This window comes from Alosa sapidissima, chromosome 9, assembly GCF_018492685.1.
Source record: "Alosa sapidissima isolate fAloSap1 chromosome 9, fAloSap1.pri, whole genome shotgun sequence".
Classification (NCBI taxonomy): domain Eukaryota; kingdom Metazoa; phylum Chordata; class Actinopteri; order Clupeiformes; family Clupeidae; genus Alosa; species Alosa sapidissima.
Window position 1 is genome coordinate 30,080,509 of NC_055965.1, and position 20,070 is coordinate 30,100,578.

At 43.9% G+C, this 20,070-nt stretch overlaps 1 long non-coding RNA gene across 1 annotated transcript; it reads right to left on the minus strand.

Annotated features, from left to right (window-relative positions):
- Positions 1 to 592: 592 nt before the first annotated feature.
- On the minus strand, positions 593 to 20,070 carry LOC121719728. The gene is made up of 3 exons (XR_006034343.1): positions 20,060 to 20,070; positions 17,627 to 17,631; positions 593 to 727 (listed from the first exon to the last, which is right to left on the minus strand). It is a non-coding gene; the product is annotated as an uncharacterized LOC121719728 (long non-coding RNA).

The window sequence follows — 20,070 nt, forward strand, 5'->3', positions numbered from 1 at the left end:
TCCATTTGTAGGCTTCACTTAGCCCCGGTGACTGGGGGTCGCTATAGGGTGTGAAATGTGTAATCCGTGTGAAATAGCACCATTGAGTACCTATAATGAAACATCCTACAGCTTAAATTATGTAAACTTCCCACGCCTTCAATATTTGACAAAATATCATCAATGGTACTTCAAGTATGTGTTATTTTAGATAGATTGCTGCTGGGCTATATGTCTTGGTTCATGTCTGTTAACAACTCATTGCCGTCAAGCGCGTATCTCGCGGTTGCATCCATTACAAACAAACATGCAATGTGAACTAGAGGTCTCCCGCAATATTCTGCCCGCAAAGCCCGCATGCAGGAGGGATAGCCTATTCAGTTTTTCTTTCTGTCTCACGAAAGGAGCACACACACCTGAGGAAGACTCCAGATGTCAGTTTCTTGGTTCTAAATGTAGGCTAACAACTGAAGTAGGCCTAGTCTGGTGCCCTCTTTCTCTGTCATGCTTTCGATTTCAAGTTTTGACAATGAGCAGCAGGAACAAATTGAACCCACGTAAAAGACAATATAGGCTATATGCCTGCAATTTTTTAATGCTGCCTAACAGAACATCCAGCTGAACTATAATTATGAACACTACTTTAATCATTTCCATATTTAATTTTACGCACATATTTAATTTGCGGGAGAGCAGTGAATCATTGGTTTGTCCCGAACCCGCGAACGCACCTCTCTCATCCCGCCCGCTCCCGCAAAGAGCTTTCAAAAGTTGTCCCGCGCCGCACTGTTTTGCGTCGGGACCCGCTCCCGTGGGTCTACCGTGGGAGTGCAGACCTCTAATGTGAACGTCTGGGATTGGGGAGAGCACTAAATGCTCTACTGAATAAGCACAAAGTCAAACCTTTAAATGAAAAACACTCTTTAATAATCATAAATATAAGCCGCTAATGAAGTAAACTTGTGACCATCAAAAATCGTTTATCGCCTGTAACTCCGTGATAACAGGATGTAACAGGAAGGCATTTGGCTGAGCAACGGAGGTTAATATGCTCTATATTTTGTCCAAATGATGTCTATCTATTATCGCTGCACTCGGAGGAAACCGGCATGTTTCATTCGTCCTGCGTTTCTTCTACGGCTGCAAACGGGATTCACTCGCAGTTAACCAAATATTTCTTTATTAGGGCAGGGCAGGCATATTTCTGGCTATTAAATTATTTCTAAACCAGTCTGCTAAAGTCTGCAGTGAAGTCTGTGTAGGGTTTTCCAGGCTCCATTTCTTTTTTTACGAGACACCATTCTCACAAGAGACATCTGTCGGTTGTTTGGGTTGTTGCAGCGTCGTTGCAGCGTCACTGGAAAAATACAAATTAAAGTCGCGTGATGCCACGTGATCCCGCGCGGACCGCGAGGGAAGCTGGCCAATTTGAAGTACACTTAATGTCCACTGTATAGCTGCATAATAACCAATGGTCAACAACCACTTGAAAAATCATGCCAAGAGTAGGGGACATGCTATGTTGGCAATCTGAAATTACTTATCGTAACGCCTCCAATTACCACCACTTTCGTTCGAAAATTCTAAAACAATGATGTTTTTTAATACTTAAAAATAACATTTGATAAATGAACCTTACATTTTTCAGTAGCCATAGGTGTGTAGATTTGAACCAAATCTGGTTTGGTTCTTACCGGGGCTTAGTACGGCGTCTTGTGTAATCTCGCTTTTTGTGTGCATATTTTGCTAGTATAGAGTCTAAGGAACAAGATTTTTTTGTCTTCAAATTTTCATGATCCATTTTCACACTTAGATGACATCATCATTTATATAATGCATAATTAAGACTGGGACTACTATCACTTGGGAGTCAAATGTGAGAAAACACTGGTAAAGAGGGTATTTTGCCTAATTTTGGGTGCTGATTATATTCATAAGTAAATATATTCAAAATATATATTCATAAGTAAATATATTCATATTTACTCATAATGGGGCAGCCGTGGCCTACTGGTTAGCACTTCGACGGCCGGTTCGAACCCCGACTAGTAGGAACGGCTGAAGTGCCGTTGAGCAAGGCACCTAACCCCTCACTGCTCCCCGAGCGCCGCTGTTGATGCAGGCAGCTCACTGCACCGGGATTAGTGTGTGCTTCACCTCACTGTGTGTTCACTGTGTGTTTCACTAATTCACGGTTCACTAGTTCGCCCTTCTATATGATTGCTTCAGCTAGACTAGAATGTATGGGAAAAGTGCGTGTTTGGCAAGGTAGCTGTCCGTGGTCCTGGAGTGCCTGGAGCGGATATCGCGATAGAGCGATGACCGCTTGCACCCCCCTGTGTAAGGAGGATGAGTAACAGGGCAATTGGTGAAATGGAGGAGTAGGGGGAGGAGGGGGGATGATTTTGCGAACGTCGGAGCGTGTGACGTATGGAAAAGGAGGTCGGCTTAAATAGGCCTACCCTGCGGCGGCAGTGGGTGAGTTAATTGCTGTCAATCATCCCGAAGGCTCCACCCGAACTTTGTTTAGAAAACATAATTTCACTAGTTCGCCCTTCTATATGATTGCTTCAGCTAGACTAGAATGTATGGGAAAAGTGGCGTGTTTGGCAAGGTAGCTGTCCGTGGTCCTGGAGTGCCTGGAGCGGATATCGCGATAGAGCGATGACCGCTTGCACCCCAAAAGATCACAGAGAAAGGCCGCTACCAACTACATAAGTGCTTGCTGAGCGAGTCGTAAATCCGCTAGATTGGAGCGGATGTAAGACTGGTAGGCATCCGAGGACCAACGGCCCAGTATTTAAATTTGTTGCTCCGATAAGCCGTTGAGCGCAGCTGTTGTGGCAGCTCCTATCCTGAAGGAGTGTGCGGAGTAGCGATCCGCGGGAAAACCAGATTTGACTAGAATGGTTTTTAAGAGTGTCTGGAATCTGTGGCGAGTGATGGGTAGCCCTTCGTCTGACACGAAGAGCGGGCTAGTAGACGAAGCTTGAGCTGACCGATATGAGATGTAGTGAGATAGGTATTGGAAAGGCTGAAGATCTGAGGCGGAGTTAAATGGATATGGAGTGTCCTTTTAGGGACTGATCGGTTTTACTCTGTTTGATGGTAAATCGAATGGTGTCTTGGTCTAGCTGCTCTAGATCTGCGATGCACGGGTGGACATCGGGAATGAAGAGAGACGAAGGGCATGTAAACTCGCTACATCTCAGCAGCCCAAAAAAGGCCAGTAGAAACATAACGGAGATGTTGGAATCGGAATGCGGTGACATGAACCCTTTGCGAAGGGTAGCGAGGCAGGTGGCGAGAATGCTTGAGGTAATGGGAAGGCGGGAGTCTTGGGGGACTGGATGTTGCCTACGGATACCTTTAATTAACAAGCCTATCCTGGTGTCGGAGAAGGGGCATTCGGAGCCGTGGGGGCGTTTGTAGAAGAAATGAATGCCAGCTAGGTAGACTCTAATGGAAGAGACTTTGATCCCGAGTGAAGTGTGGGCGTAGGTGATAAATGATGATATGGTGACTGCATCGAAACTGGGTAGGACTGCATGGTCCTGGGTGCGAGGGCTTGAAGGGCTAGGTCGGCCGTGATGGGCTGAAGATAGCTGAGGGGGTGGTTTATGGGAAGATGGTCTCCGAAAAGCTGGGGAGTGGAGTAGGGTACGGGTCCACCTCTGGAGCCGAGCTCCTGAATCTCTGGAATTTAAGACGAGAGAGAGAGTCAGCAATTTCATTGTGGCAACCGGGGATGTGCGCGGCTGTTATAATAAGCTGGTAGCTGGCTGCTATCCAGATTAGACGCCTAATAAGAGGGGAAAGCGCAGGCGATTTTGAGCTCGAGTTATTAATGACGTGCACTACGGCTTCGTTGTCGCTGTGGATTAGCACGCTCTTGGAGGTCCACTCATTCCCCCAGGTAGGGCCGTGATGGCTACGGGGTAGAGTTCGAACACGGCTGACGATTCGTTTCCAGTTGTTAGCTCTCTGAACTCTAGTGGCCACGGGGATGCAAACCAGCGCCCCTTGAAAAAGCCTCCGAAGCCTGTTGAGGGGGCTGCGTCGGTGTACAACTGGAGCTCTTCTGGAGATGATTGGCAGTCGTCGTAGAACATGCACAGACCATTCCATTCGTCTAAAACACCCTCCAGAGTTTGATATTGGCCAGACACTGGGCATCTAGAGGTACGACGTCTTCGAGAGATGGGGTTGCTGAGCGCAGTTTAGGAGATGCGAGATGAAAGGGCGGCCCTGGGAAATGAGTTGACTAGTGGACACTCGACCGCGCCGTGACTGGGGCTATTGCATAGGGGACAAGATGGCTTAAGTCCGAGGAAAAAGCGGTTATGGAGCTCCATATCGAGCGCGCCCCAGTAGGGGTTTTGGTTCCAGAGGCCGACTCTGGCAGCACATTTTGCTGAAAACAGCCGGTGGTAGCCTACGTATAAAAATGGGCTCCCCCGTAGGATACTGCTAGGCCGGCGATGATGGCCAGGTAGTCATTTAGCTCTTTGCGTCGACTGGGGAACACGAAACAAACGACTTCTGTGTAGTTGGTAAAAGCTACGGTGAACTCGGGGAATGACAGCATTTTTGATGCTGGGCCAGAATGTTTTAAAGACAAAACCAGTTCGCCGCAGACTAGATCCCGGTTATGAGAGGGAATAGGAAGGGAGGGAAGAATGGTAGAAAGGTCTACGTCTGCACCTGACAAAATGAGGTTCCTGGTGGACGCTGTGACGGGTGGTGGTTCGAATGCTGCAGCGTGGGGAGGCGGTGGCAGGGCCTTTGCTGTGGCTAATGAATAGCTTGGAAGCCGGAATGGGATGTCGTGATCCAAGCACTCGCTGAATGCTGATGACCCGCTGCTGCGGGCTGGTCTAGCGCGGAGCCGGGGAAGAGATGGGAAGGGAGAAAAGGGGGGAGGGAGGGAGTGGTCGCTGACGCGACCGGAAGGGGAGCAACCTGGGACAGGGTCGCGGGAAGTGGGACGGGGAAGGAAAGAGGGTTAGGGGGGAGTAGCGACGCTGTCGCTATCGGCGCCGGCTGAGACCAGGTGCTCGCTAACTCATAAGAGAGATGGGGAGCTAGCGAGGTGACTCTTCGAGCTGACGCTTCGTGAGTTGAGGCGTGCTGTACAGACGTGGCTCCCGGAATGGAAAGGGGAGGGGGGAAAGGGGGGAGGGAGGGAGCAGTCGTCGGAACGACTGGAGGTGGGGCAGCCCTGGACCGAGTCCTGGCTAGGGGAGGTGGATGGGGGAGGGAAAGAAGGGGTGGGGGGAGTAGCGACGCTGTCGCTACCGGGGCCGTCTGGAGAAGTGGGGTTGGACCCGGAAATACGGCGGAAAGAAAGTCGGCGGGAATGGGCCTGAGCCGCTGACGTGGCAGTGGCTGTGGCTGAAGCAGCGGAATGATACGCTCTGAAGCGTGTGGTGCCAGAAGGTTCTGTCGGCGTGCCCGGTTCGCGAGGTGGCTGGTGGTGTGTGCTTCGTCCAGCTAAATGGCCGGCGGAAGGAACCGCGCCGGGATGCCAGAAAGAGCAGCCTGCTTCCTGGTCCGGGGAGGAAAACAAAGTGAGGGAGCGGGAGGGCGAAAAGACCGGGCTATCCGACTGCGTTAGCAGGCGGAGGAGATGGAACTTCCTATCCGACCTACGGAACGCGATGCCGCGGGAATGGAGAGTGCTGCGGATGCGAGCCACTGTCCAGTGGGTAGGGTCAACGCCTTGCTGGCGCTGGGTGGATTTCCAGTTCCATGAGAGCTGTCTTGTCAATGCGAACAATACGCAGACTGAATGATTTCGCGAACGTCGGAGCGTGTGACGTATGGAAAAGGAGGTCGGCTTAAATAGGCCTACCCTGCGGCGGCAGTAGTGGGTGAGTTAATTGCTGTCAATCATCCCGAAGGCTCCACCCGAACTTTGTTTAGAAAACATCATATTGGGATAAATGCAGAGACCAAATTTCCCTCACAGGATCAAAGAGTATATGTACTCATATACTTAGCTGATTTTTTTAGTTTTAAACCTGCTAATTAGCATTTGCGGCCTAAAACTGGCCTCCATAGGCAACATAGAACGGGTGAATAGGGTAAAAAATTTAACTCCTTGATATTCTTATGAAACTTTACTAGTTGATTATTTATACAATATTTTTTTGCATTATAAGTTTTCTGAAAATATGCGGCTTGCGGCCAAGTGAGAGGAACATGTCAAATTATAGTGCCATGAAACTCAAACTCCTTGCAGTCAAGTGGGCAATCACGGAAACAAATCTCCACCGTGTACACTGACAACAATCCCCTCCAATACCTGCAGTCAGCGAAACTGGGCGCTCTGGAACAGTGCTGGGTTTCTCAGCTTACCCTCTTTGATTACAACATCAAATATCATCCTGGGACAGCTACTGTAATTGCAATGCCAATGCCCTTTCTAGGCTTCCCACAAGCCCCACTAACACTTTGCGATCTGTGTCGCACGGCCTGGACGTCCCCCTGCCGATTGCCATAGCCAACATGTAAGCCTCGAGTGTGCCTATCCAAGACTCTTGGATGGTGGACACCATCCCTGGTCGAACCAAAAGAGACCTAAAAGTCCTGTAAGGGACTGATCCCTGTATTTCCAGATACCTGTGGTTTTGGCCACAGGGATGACCACCTATCCATTTAGACAAGTGGAGTGAACCAAGGGAAGTACAGCAGCTGATAAAGCAGTAGTCCCAGATACCGGAAGTGGATGGGAACTTGTCCCGAGCGATCCAGGCTGCTCCTTCCAGGGATCCAGTGCTGCAGCTTTTACTGCCCAAGGTGTTGTGAGTCGAAGTGCTCACTAGCCTACACAACAACCATGGCCATCTGGGGGTGAACAGGACCACAGATTTGATATGCCAGGAGGTGCTACTGCCCCCAGATGTGGCATGAGGTGCAAAAGGGGAGTTTTGAGTGTGAGCACTGTGTGGTTGCTAAAGCAAGACAACCCAAGCCAGAACCTTCTTGGGAAATCTGTTAGCCACTAAGCCTTTGTAGATAAGTGTAGTGCTGAGTGTGTTTCACTAATTCACGGATTATTTGGATAAATGCAGAGACCTCACAGGATCAAAAGAGTATAATATATACATACATAATCTCCATTGACTTTACTCTCTTGGATTGGGCTAGCACAGGACAAGAGAATGTTCTGGTAGTCACAAATGTTTTCTCAAAGTTTACCCAGGCCTTTCCCACCCCTGATCATAGAGCTTCCACCATAGCTACGATTCTAACAAAGAGATGGTTCTATGTGTATGGTGTGCCAAGGAGAATCCACTCTGATCAGGGGCGCAGCTTTGAGGGGGAGCTGTTGAAGCACCTGTGTGACATCTACAGCATAACAAAGAGTAGAACCACCACTGATCATCCAGAGGGGAACGGTCAATGTTTCAACAGGACACTTCATGACTTGCTCAAGTCCTTACCCCCTGAAAAGAAGCGTAAATGGTCCCAGTTGCTCCCTCAGCTCCTGTTCGCCTATAATACCACCATGTACCAGTCCACACAGAACTCCCCATACAAGCTGATGTTCAGTCAGAAGCCACAGTTACAGTGGGTCCCCGTTAAGTTTGGACGGGGTTCTTCATGAATCACGCACCCCATTTTCTCAGCAGAAATGGCACAAACTGCAGTTGACACAAACAACCACAAGGTGTCACTTGGGTGCCACTACTATTTTTGATGCGACTGACTTACTGCTTCCATGACGCAGCGGGGGCACGGGAACTTAAATTGATCACGGTAGTTTAAGCTTACACTTGACAAAACATTCTAATATGAAAATGTAGATGCAATTGTTGTAAAATGGTGCAGCTCCTTTAAGAAAGCACCGTGTGCAGGGATGGAGAGAGAGAAAGCGAGAGGGGATAGGCCTATGTGTGTTAGAACTTAGCGTGTGGAAAAAGTACGTGCTGTTGAGACTGGAGCGAGTCATATTCAAAATAATGCAAAAAAAAGCAATTATCCTCATTCAATGCAACCAAAGCATGCCTGCTTGCCGACGTTTAAACGAAAAATATATCAAAGCACCTTTTGCGTTTGAATGTAGCACGAAAAAATGTTTAAACAGCTGGACAAATGATTTAGCTAATTGATTATATAACCTGTACACCAGCAATTGTTGAACATTTACCTGTACAAGTACACTGACAGTAGCCCAGCCTAACAGCATGTTGTAGGCCTACTGTAGAAATTTCACTTAAATTGCAACCGCAACATGCCTGCTTGCCAACGTTCAAACGACAACGAAAAAGATAATAAAACAACAAGAGGGTTGAGTCTGAATGACACTGAGTTTTTGTAGTTAAGAAATATTTTCGTATAAAAAAAATGGTCATTCTTCAATCTCCTTCACTGACGCCTATGGAAAAGGCTTAACGTCCCAAAACAACGATCAATGATCATCAAATTTCTCTCTCACATTGCTCCTCATAACCATCTATAAAAAAGTGTTTTTTCTTTTCTTTTTGAGCACATCCGAATCCCAGGACATAACGCACTGGACCTTATAATAGGCTCGAGATATAATTCCAAAGGGGGCAGATACTGCACTTAAACTTAAACGAGATATAATTCCAAAGGGGGCAGATACTGCACTTAAAACTTAAAAAGATGAAGCTTTCCGAAATTTGAAATAGCGATCAGTGACTGGCATCGGGTTAACGAAGCTTTTCGAAGTTGAACAGGCTATTAAAAACTATTTGCACACCTCCATGTCACAGGAGAGACTGGGCTCTCCCTTCTATGAAAAAGACGTTAGGCTACCTGCAAACTGGCCTATGATTTCATTGCTGAGTTTGCGGCAAAGCAAGAAAAGGTTTTTTTTCCTGAGTCAGGATATGGCGAGTCAGTGTCATTTATTTGTCAAATGTTAGCCTATAGATACAGACCAGTACATCTTATCAATAGTTTGAATGTCGTGTGTGTTTCTGCTCATTGACAAATACTGTTCAGCACAATGATTCATGCCCAATTAATTCCCCCTGTTAAAGTGTTCGCCTTTGTTACACTATTTGGTTTCGTGATGTAGCCTATGATAAACACCATATGGCCAAATATGTGACTCAGCTAATGTTATAGGCTATACAATTGAATTTCCCCTCTTAAAGGCAAGCTGGTGTAGCTTATTAGACTAGGCTACTATTAAAATACACCGACGGTAGCCTTGGCTATGTGTAAAGTAAGCTATCGCATGATTTCATGCACGTAAGTGAAAAGGGCCTTGCATCTGTCAAGTTCGCACAGGGCCTCGCATCCCCTTGCGACGGCCCTGCAGCTCCTCCTAAGACAGCGAGGAAAAAGTTAAAATACGCGATAAACCCAGGAAAAGTTGACAGGTTTGTTTCGGTCCCGGTGATTATTTGTGAAATTGTGCAAACGACAGCCTTTTCAAGGCATTTCAAGGAAGGAGTCGTAGCATGCAAGCTCCCAAATTGACCCAGTAGCCTACAGAAGGCATCAATAAATTGTTGGGACTGGGGAGGGTCATGCGTTTTTTCTCAATCACTTTGGAGGGTCATAGAAAAAATTCTTGCTGGCGAGGGAGGGTCACGTCTTTTTTGACTAACGCTCCCAAAACTCCTCCGGTAGTCCCTTAATTAAATAAATAACGAACAGTCTCTAATTGATTAATAGCCTAGGCCTACACCAGCAATTGTTGAACATTGACCTGTACAGGACATTGACAGTAGCCCAGCCTAACAAGCAAATGTTGCAAAATACATCAAAAGACGCAATTAATCAGAAATAAATAATGTAATCTGCATCGCTTTATTTAACAAACTGCAAGCAACAAGAGCATTGAGTTCGCTGTAAGGCCAAACCCAAGAGCAAAGCCTATCTGTTAAGGCAGTCGATAGGCTATATAACGAGCTGTGTGCCTGGAAAGACGATAGATGACGGCTCTGGTCATCCCATACCCTCCCCCCACTTCCTGTAGCCTACCATTATGAAGGCCTGTAGCCTAAAACGACTCGTTGCCGTTTTGTGACATTAAGCTTTTTCACGTTAAGCCCCCCTCCCCCATCCCCTTCTTTCACAAGCAGTGGGGGAGCGCGGGGCACAAAGTAACACTTTTTGGTAGACAAAGGAGGGTTCTCCGCGCTTCTGTCATTTGGCCACAATCCGTTGCAACCAGGCCAGGACAGATATTTTAGAGAGGAGAGATGCCGGTGCAGCTCAGATGTCTTCTTAATTGTCTTTATTCTTCAGTAAAAGGTGCAGAACATTATTAAAAAACATTTCGATGTGTCGATGTTTTTGAGTAACGAACATCGAAACGTTAGTCAAAGTTTAATAATGTTCTGCACCTTTTACTAAAGAATAAAGAAAATTAAGAAGACATCTGAGCTGCACCGGCGTCTCTCCTTCTCTCTAACACTTTTTGGCTTTGGCTAAATATTTCTAAAATCATTTGAGTTTCACTAGTCACATGTTTTAACAAGCAACACTTGTTATTGAACTAATAACAGACAATTTGACTTTATTTTCCATACGGAGAAATAACATATGCAGAGTCTAACCAAGGTCAATCTTGCCAAAAAAGCCCTAAAACCTGAAAACACACGAGGCAAAAGTGCAAAACATCACAAAACTAACTAAACTAACACGCGCATATTTTTGTATTGCAATCATTGTAGCCTACAGTTGTAACAGCGCGTAAGTCTATATTTCAACCTTGTTAGTGTAGTAAAAAAAATCAGAACTATTCACAAGGTTTCTGGGCAGCATATTTATGTTCTGTTAGCAAGCGAACTTCTCATGACTACCGACAAAGTAGCCTACTGCCAGCTGACGATGCTCTCATTTTAAAACATTACTGAGAGACAGGCACTGTACAATCAAGAAATCTTGCCACTGAATCCAAAACTATGTTTAACATTATGTACAAGGCTTAGGCTACAGTGGACTAGCATGTTGCAGGGGCTGCTAAAAACACAGAGAAACGCACTGAAAACTCGGCCAATCACAGCCCTTGCTGTTGAATGCGCCGTCTGGTTCGACCGTGGAACTCCACAGCGGACTATGCTGCCCCCAAGCGGCTGCAGTTGTACTTACATTTCACCATTCACCATGATCGTGAATGAAGTGTCAATTTTTAACTGGGACCCACTGTACCAGTCGACCACCTACTTGGAAATACTGGAGGTGACCACAGGGACAGTCCACCAACTGATTGGGTGGTGCAACCTCAAGAGTACCTGACTTCTGTCTATGCTAGTGCTAGGAGACACTTAGAAGAGGCTGCGGCATATCGTAGGCATGGTGGTCCTGACACCATAACCTTATTACCACCTGGCGCACTAGACTTTTTCTAGTGGGCGGTAGTAGTGTAGTGGTTAAGGAGCTGGGCTAGCGTGCAGTAACCTGAAAGTTGTCGGTTCAATTCCTGGCTTCCACTGTTTTGCCCTTGAGCATGGCACTTCACCCCAAGTTGCTCCAGGGACAATGTGATCCCTTGTAATATAGCTGACATACAGTATGTAAGTGACTTTGGTCAAGAAGTGTCTGCTAAATGTAATGTACACGTACACTCATTTGCTAGAACCATTTTCACGGTCACCACAAAATCCAGGATGCATGGGTGTCCACCAAGTATGAAATTGTGGAGTGTCTGGATGGAATTGGCACACATCCAAGACCATGCATCGCTCCGAGCTTAAATCTGTTCCCACCGGTCAAGATTCATCCAGCCCACCAGCACTGGCTGCTCCACAGCCTCATGGGGGTATCGGGAGGGAGCCAGGCCTTGGAGACCCGTTGAGGGTAGCCATAGTCCACACCAGGACTAGTGCTTAGCATCACAGTAACCAAGATGGTGTTAACTTTAGCCTTGACCAACTGTCCCAGGCTCACTTGGAGGGCGTACCAGATGTCCAACCCCCCACAAACAGCGCCAGCCACCCGGCAGCGGCATCATTTAGCACAGACACTTTGGAAGAACCAGATCTGGCCCCAAGTATAGCAGCAGGTGAAGATTTTCCAATCGTGCGCCCCCTGGAGGAGTTGGGTCTGAACCCTGATCCGGTTCTATCCCTCCGACGTTCCACTCATAATACTGCCGGACAGCATTCAAACCCCTTCCACCTCCCACAGTCTGTTTCACATGAGTTCTCTGCCAGTGTAGCAGAAGTAAATATTCTCCCCGTCCCCTTCAGGCCTTGGCAGTAGATAGGTATGCTACCAGGACGGTGAACTTTAAAGCCAGGGGTTTATGTGGAAAGGCTGACCTGCAGCGCTGGCGCACACGCCCACCTGTGGGTGGTGATCATATACGTAGCTTCCTCTCTGGGAGAACAATACAATCATTTGAATTGTTTGGCGCATGGGTGCTTGTGGTTGTTGTTGTACAGAACATGGCTTTATTCTTAATTCTAAGACTTCATTGCTTCTCTCACACGCCTGTTGGCTGTGGATAACCCGTTGCTTTTAAAGAGAGCAAATGCACATGGTTTAGTGTCTGAGCAATGTTTTCCCTTGTTTTTTGTATTAGTTCAGGCTGTGAGAGGGTCATCCGTGGTTTGTCTGTTTGTTTGTTTGTAACTTATATCCGTGATTTGTCTGTTTGTTTGTTTGTGTTTATATTCTTTTGTTTGTTAATTTTGCCTACTGCTACTTAACTACCCATGCCTATGACACCTAGTGGTATACTGCGTTGCCTGTACTATTATAGATTATTTCCAAGAAAATTTCTCTTAAGGTAGACCATAGAATGACATAGCAGGTCAAGGAAAGCATCAAGAAAAGCAAAGATTAAGAAATCGTTTTTGACGGAGTTGTAACCCCTTTTTAACGAGTGCTAGTCACTCTGCACAGTAAAGGTTAACTTAGTTACACTAAATGACACAAAATAATGGCACGACAGGATCCTGAATTCTCAGCGGTGGAATAGTGAGTTGGCTGAGATTCCTGATACCATAAATATAAATGTATAGCTGTGTAGTAGGATTATAAATGGTAAATATGAATATGAATAATTATAAATACAAATTTAGTAGCGCGGTGCCTCCACTGTAAAAATACTACACTTACCTTCAGCTAGTGCAGGATGTATTTCCCCAGAATTTAAATAGTGTGTGTATTATAAAATGGTGAATGTAGAGCTAATATCTGCAGATGTATTAATTACTATACACCAGAGGTGGGGCCCTGGGGGACGCCAAAAAATTTGAGGGGAGGCGCGGAAGGTTGATTCAAAAAAGAAGGAAAAACGTTTATTTCATGTTAGAACTAAATGTTTTTTTTTTTTTTCAATGAATTTTCAACATTATAAAATCGAAATAAATCATAGAAAGAGATGTATACTAAATCTTTGGGATAGTGGAAAGTATTATTGATCCCTATCCTGAGTGAGAATGTATTGTGCCAAACTTCATAACGTAATTTAGCAACAGTGCCGCCAGCCGAGCTAGCTGCAAGTTACCAGTAGAAATGAATATTAAGTGACAGATACACGTAAGAGGTTGGACATACGTGACGGTAATATGTTACGTGCCGATAGCTAACTTAAACTGGACAGATTTTGTCACATTTTATCGCTGCACGGACCGAGCCTGATATAGGCAACAAAGCCAAACGTCGAAAATATGATGAAAACTCACTGCATTGTATAGCACCGATTTAAGTGGCTTAACTGAAGTGAATATCATTATTTGAAAATGATTGTCGGGGGGGGGGGGGGGGGGGGGGGCGCAGAGGTGTCACTGTTTTCATAGGGGAGGCCCACATTAATGAACCCATGCTATACACCAACTAGGCTACATCAACAACACAGTTTGCCATGCAGAGAATAAGCTGCCAACACCCAAGGTATATAGTAATATATTAATAACAATGAATGTATTAATATAGCAATATAAGAGTCGCAACAGGAATGCAGTTACCAAAGATATGTATAAAATAGTAAAACACCTGCTACAGAGAGGAACAAAACCATTTCATCATAGCGATGTATGATAGGGTACATAAAACCAGTATGTATGGATATATCAATATTACAAATAACACATTGGTAAAACAAATAAACAAAAACAAGCGCGCAGTTGGGGCCCGGTGGTGCACAAGTAGCAGATCTCTGAGCTGCAGGGCAGGACAGCAACTGCTGAACGGCCCTCCAAACTCGCCGATGATCCAAGCGAGACGAGAGAACGTGTGTGTGTCTGTCAAGTCAAGTCAGGTCAGTCAAGTCAAGTTTATTTATATAGCACATTTCATACACAGAGGTCATTCAATGTGCTTTACATAAACAAAACCAAACAATAATAACAAATAAAAGCATAGAAGGGCAATATAGTCAAAGAATAGTTAAAAGGTAAAGATCATAATAAAAAGAAAACATAAAACACAAGGTAAAATAATTTAAAAATAAAGAATAATTAGTAAGCAAAAACAAAGGCAAAAGTAGTAAAAAAAGTAATAAAAGACAAAGTAGAATAATTATCGAGGCAGATTCAGAATTTGTAACTCGGCACAGTTAGCAGAAAGCGTCTGAGAACGGTTTGGTCTTAAGTCTAGATTTAAAACTGGCTACAGTTGGGGCCTTTTTAATGTCATCCGAAAGTTGGTTCCACAGCTGAGCCGCATAGCAGCTAAAAGCTGCTTCACCATGTTTAGTTCTTAGTCCTGCTCCATTTACTGATTAATAAACAAGCAATAGTGCTTTAAAGTCAATTCTGTGAATTACTGGAAGCCAGTGCAAGGACTTAAGAATTGGAGTAATGTGGTCAGTTCTTTTAGTTTTTGTTAGAGTCCTAGCTGCTGCATTTTGTATCACCTGAAGCTGTTTAATAGTCTTTTTAGGAAGGCCTGTGAACAGTCCATTGCAGTAATCAACCCTGCTGGAGATAAATGCATGAATGAGTTTTTCTAAGTCATGTTTTGACATCAGCCCTCTGAGTTTGAAAATATTTTTGAGGTGGTAAAAAGCTGATTTAGTTATCGCTTTCATGTGGCTGTTGAAATTTAGATAACTGTCAATTAATACACCAAGATTTTTAACAGTATCCTTTGCCTTCAACCCTTTTGTGTCAAGGAGAGTGGCAACCCTAAGTCTTTCCTCATTTTTACCAAATATAATTACTTTAGTTTTTTCTTTGTTCAGCTGAAGAAAATTTTGAGACATCCAGGTGTTGATTTGTTCTATACACGGACACATAGATTCAAGAGGACCATAGTTGTTTGGTGATAGAGCTAAGTAAATTTGTGTGTCATCTGCATAGCTATGATATGAAATCAAATTATTTTGAATGATTTGTCCAAGTGGGAGCATGTAGAGGTTGAATAATAGTGGCCCCAAGATCGACCCCTGGGGAACACCACAGGTCAAGGACGTTGGTGTTGAGGTACAGTTTCCGATGGCAACAAAGAAGCTCCTTTCTTGTAGATATGATTTTAGCCAGCTGATAACTATGCCTGTAAATCCAACCCAGTGTTCTAGTCTGTGTAGTAAAATACTGTGATCAACAGTGTCAAATGCTGCACTAAGGTCCAGTAGCACTAGGACTGATGTTTTACCTGAATCTGTGTTGAGGCGTATGTCATTGGAAACTTTAATGAGAGCTGTTTCAGTGCTGTGATTTGCCCGAAAACCAGACTGAAAGTAATCAAAATACCCATTTGATGTTAGGAAGGTGGTTAATTGATTAAAGACTACTTTTTCAATAATTTTGCCAATAAAAGGTAGATTGGATATGGGCCTGTAATTGTTTAGCATGGAGGCATCCAGGTTATTCTTCTTGAGAAGTGGCTTTACAACAGCTTTTTTCAGTGACTTAGGAAAAGTGCCAGACAGCAGTGATACATTTACAATTTGAAGGACATCCGCCGCTATGAGGTGAAAAACAGTTTTGAAGAAATTGGTAGGCAGAGTGTCTAAGACACATGTGGAAGGGCTGAGATTCTGTACCGTTTTTTCAAGTGTTTCGTAGTCCATCAAGCTGAACTCCGACATCAAGTTTAGTTTCCCTCTGTTTGTTGCTGGAAGTTCAGGTTGTTGAATTTGTAATTGAGCAGATATGTTTAGTCAGATTTTGTCAATTTTACCTTTAAAAAAAGATGAAAACTGTATTTATTAGTTGAGAGAAGTTCAGGCGCTAATTGTAAGGGGGGATTTGTTAACTTATCAACAGTTGAAAATAGAATACGAGTGTTATTTGAACTTCTATTGATAATGTTGGAAAAGAAAGACTGTCTTGCTTTGCATATTTCAGAGTTATATGTGCGGAGCATCTCTTTATGGATTTCATAGTGGATCTGAAGTTTGTATTTACGCCATTTTCTTTCAGTCTTCCTACACTCTCTTTTTAGAAGTTTAACTGCTGGATTTTGCCTCCATGGTGCTTTCTGTTTGTCCTTAACTTTCTTGAATTGTAATGGAGCAATGTCATCCATAATGTTTGCCATTTTTGCATTAAAGTGATCAAATAAGTCTTCAGAGTCTGACAGTTGACTTGACTTTAGTGAAAGTGCTTGCACTTGTCTGATCATTTATGATTCTCCTTTTTACCATCATAGCTGTGTTTTGAGTGTGTGGGGACATAGACACATCAAAGAACACGCAGAAATGATCAGATAAGGCCAGGTCTTTAACAGCTGTAGAGACATCGAGACCCTTTGTGATAACAAGGTCGAGGGTATGGCCGAGAGAGTGTGTTGGCCCCTGTACATGCTGTGTTAGGGAGAAAGTATCGATTAGTGCAATGAATTCCTTGGCATAATTGTTTTCAGGATTATCCACATGCAAGTTTAGATCCCCTGATATAATAAGATAGTCAAACTCTATGCAAACAACTGATAGTCAGTGTAAGTGTGGGTTCAAGTTACGATCCACCGTCCCGACCTGGCGAAGCAGCTCACAGCCGACCCTGGTGTTGGTTACCGCTCAGTCGTCCTCAAAGCTAGCCGTTAGCAGTCGCAGCCAGTGGTGGCTCTCTGGTGGGCCCAGCACCAGAGAACAGAATGCGCCCCTGCAGCGTTGGCTGGAGGCAGTGAGATGCGACCTCAAACAACGATCCTCGACGTCAGCAGTGTAGCGGCAGGAGATGTCCGTGATGGTTGTCGACCTCCGGTGGGCCCAGCACCAGCGGAAGAAAACGAGTCCTGACAAGTAACAGGCAAGTCCGCAGAGGTGAATTAGCCAAGGCGGCAGCAGCAGGTGGATCTGTCCCTTAGCTAGCAGTCTGCCTTAGCTTGCTAATAGCCTAATAATGCTAAACGTCAATACTGCTGAAATATAGCAGTGGACAGAATAACAATAAACAACATAAGCTACTTGCACCAAGTCAAATGCTGACAACTCCGATGTGCTCAGACAAAACGTGATCCCAGATACACTGCACTGGTCGCAGTGGGCATCCACACAACAATGGCACTGACGGAGTATCAAAACAAAACTTCTCTCTTTGGAACTCTGACTGGGACTGCATTTGAGCTCCTCTCGTGAGGCGTTAGAATGTTCAGAGAGCTCACAATTTTGCGGTCATTAAACATTTACAAATTATTATTGGATGATATAAAATTTAAAAAAAACACAGAGAACAAACAAATCGGATTGGTCTGTACCGAATTCCATTTCAACATATTTAAAACATAAAGCATTATGGTCATTGTAGTGACACGAGAACAACACCAGTGCTGTAATAAAGGCATAATTAATGGACAGACATAATGTACTAGTGCTAATGGACAGACATAATGTACTAATACCAGGAACATAGTATTATAATATTTATAACACCTATTTTAGAAGTCCTTACATAGGCAACACGAGAGGGGCTGTTTTTACACTTTTCAGACCCTCAAAGTTTGAAAACTATGGATATTGTTTTAGAACCAACAACCTTTCTACATGATCTGGAGGTTTTGTGTGCAAAAAGTGGAATTAATTGTCAAAAAATTAGAAGAAATTGAATAATTTAGATACACCTATGGTGTGGGTGCTTGCTTTTCTTTAGTAATCCGCCGTCTTGGTTTGTATAGAAATGGATATTAAGTGACACGTACACACAAGACGACGGAAATATGGGACCGGCGGTAATAGGGGGAGTTCCGATATATGAAAAAATATGGTAGGGAACATCAAAAAAATAAAATCAGGTAGGAAACATGACATACATCTTTGTGTTGTGAACGTTCTGAATATTGCAGGCAAGCTACAGCAGATAATGTACTTCACAGTGAGGCCCATATAAGACTTTGCGCACACTGATATTAAACCCATTTGAGATATTTTTAAATAATAGTATATTGAGCCTAGTTTGAAATCCATTCAATTCTGTAGTTTTCTTTTTTAAAGGAAGTTAGCAAATTAGGTGATGGTGTTCCTTGATCTTCTGCATGAAATGTATGTGTCTGGAACAGAGCTAGTGAGCGGAGCTGAGCGGTGCAAATATCCCACGCCTCGCTCAGGTGGCTGTTTACTCGGCCGCTCTTCCGCTCAATTTCGCTCCCCGCTCCAGTGAAATCACTCCATGCCCGCTCCAATTTAAAAAAGGGAGAAATAATCTACAAGCCAAATTGTCACCTTAAAGGGATATTCCACCATTTGGGGAATTACAGTCATTTTCCACCTCCCCTTGAGTTAAACGATTGATTTTTACCTTAAATGACTTTGTAATTCCCCAAATGGTGGAATATCCCTTTAAACAGAAAACTTAAATCCCAAAGAACTAAGAGCAACGGCAATATATTTCACTCATATAACATTTATTTTAAAAGAGAGTGCAACACTGATAGTGCAACAACAAACAAGCTTGGCAACATCAATACACATAAGCCTAAAACTAAAGGGATCAGTGGGATTAATTGCCTAAAGACTACAGGCTTAGCATCCAAGTTTTACTTTAGCCTTCTACTTGATATGAAGCATATTCAAACTGCTCACGTTTTCTTTGCTCTCCGTAGCACACTCTCATGTTTTCGCGAAATGTGTCTTCTTAAATTCCAAAATGAATCTTTACTCACTGAAACATTGTTCTACATTGTTAGTATTTAGACGGGTCGAAGATACTTGTTGCAAGGCTGGTTCTATCATTAGCAACCCACTATGGCTATGCTCTATGGCTAAGCTAGGTGAACGATTCCCTTATTACAAGTTTGTTTACCATCAAATGGGCTTCATAAAGGTTATATTAAGATACAAAGGTGATGATACATGGGGCAATGTTGCTGGGCAACCACACTGGTTCCATGTGTTCTGATTGGATGATCATAATAATTTGCTAACTGATACTCAACAGATTTTTTATTATTTCGTATTTATTTATTCATATCAAGGGCCTGTGGAAACATACACATCTTCATATATGGAAATGCCAGGAGGTGAGGAGAGTTCATACTTTAAATAAGGCAATTGTCTGCTTAAAGAATACATAATTTAGTGCATGTGCTGTTGTACTGGAATTACCGGTGATGAACTGTTGATTTGGCCAAAATGTTTAATGCTTTGCTTTCTGATGGTTATTTACAATCTAACATTATCATATACTGCATATGTAGATGGCAACTTTGAGCGCTTGCCTGCAGTGGTCAGAAGAGTAAAGATGAATCTACAATTCCAGGATAATGCCATTAAGCTTATTGTTAAAGCATGGAATCTACTGGAGAGAAATTACAACATGTATCCATTCATTGATGAGGTACTATATAAAATGGAACAAGAATTCAACAATTTTCCCACATTCAGAAAATACTCATTCACATTCGTTATTGACTGCTTAGTGGTGAAATGTTAAAGGTGATGTCAAAGTTGTTTTACTTCAGTACTTGCTGGAAACCTGGTCAGCCATTAAAGGCATTGTAAGTGATTTGTAACCCGTAACTTTTGTGACATACGGTAATCTCTTCATGATCCAGGAGAGGTGAGCTACCTCTCTGGTGTTTTTTTTGGACAGAAACATCCATTAAGATACATAAACATAAACAAACGCAAAGCCATCCAACATTGCTTACATTTCCTTTAATTTAAATGTTTTACTAAAATGGATCATACATTAATTCATCTCTCTGTTTCTAAGATGGTGCACAGTATCTACTTTATAGGGTACATCAATGAATTCCTGACAAGCCCTGAAG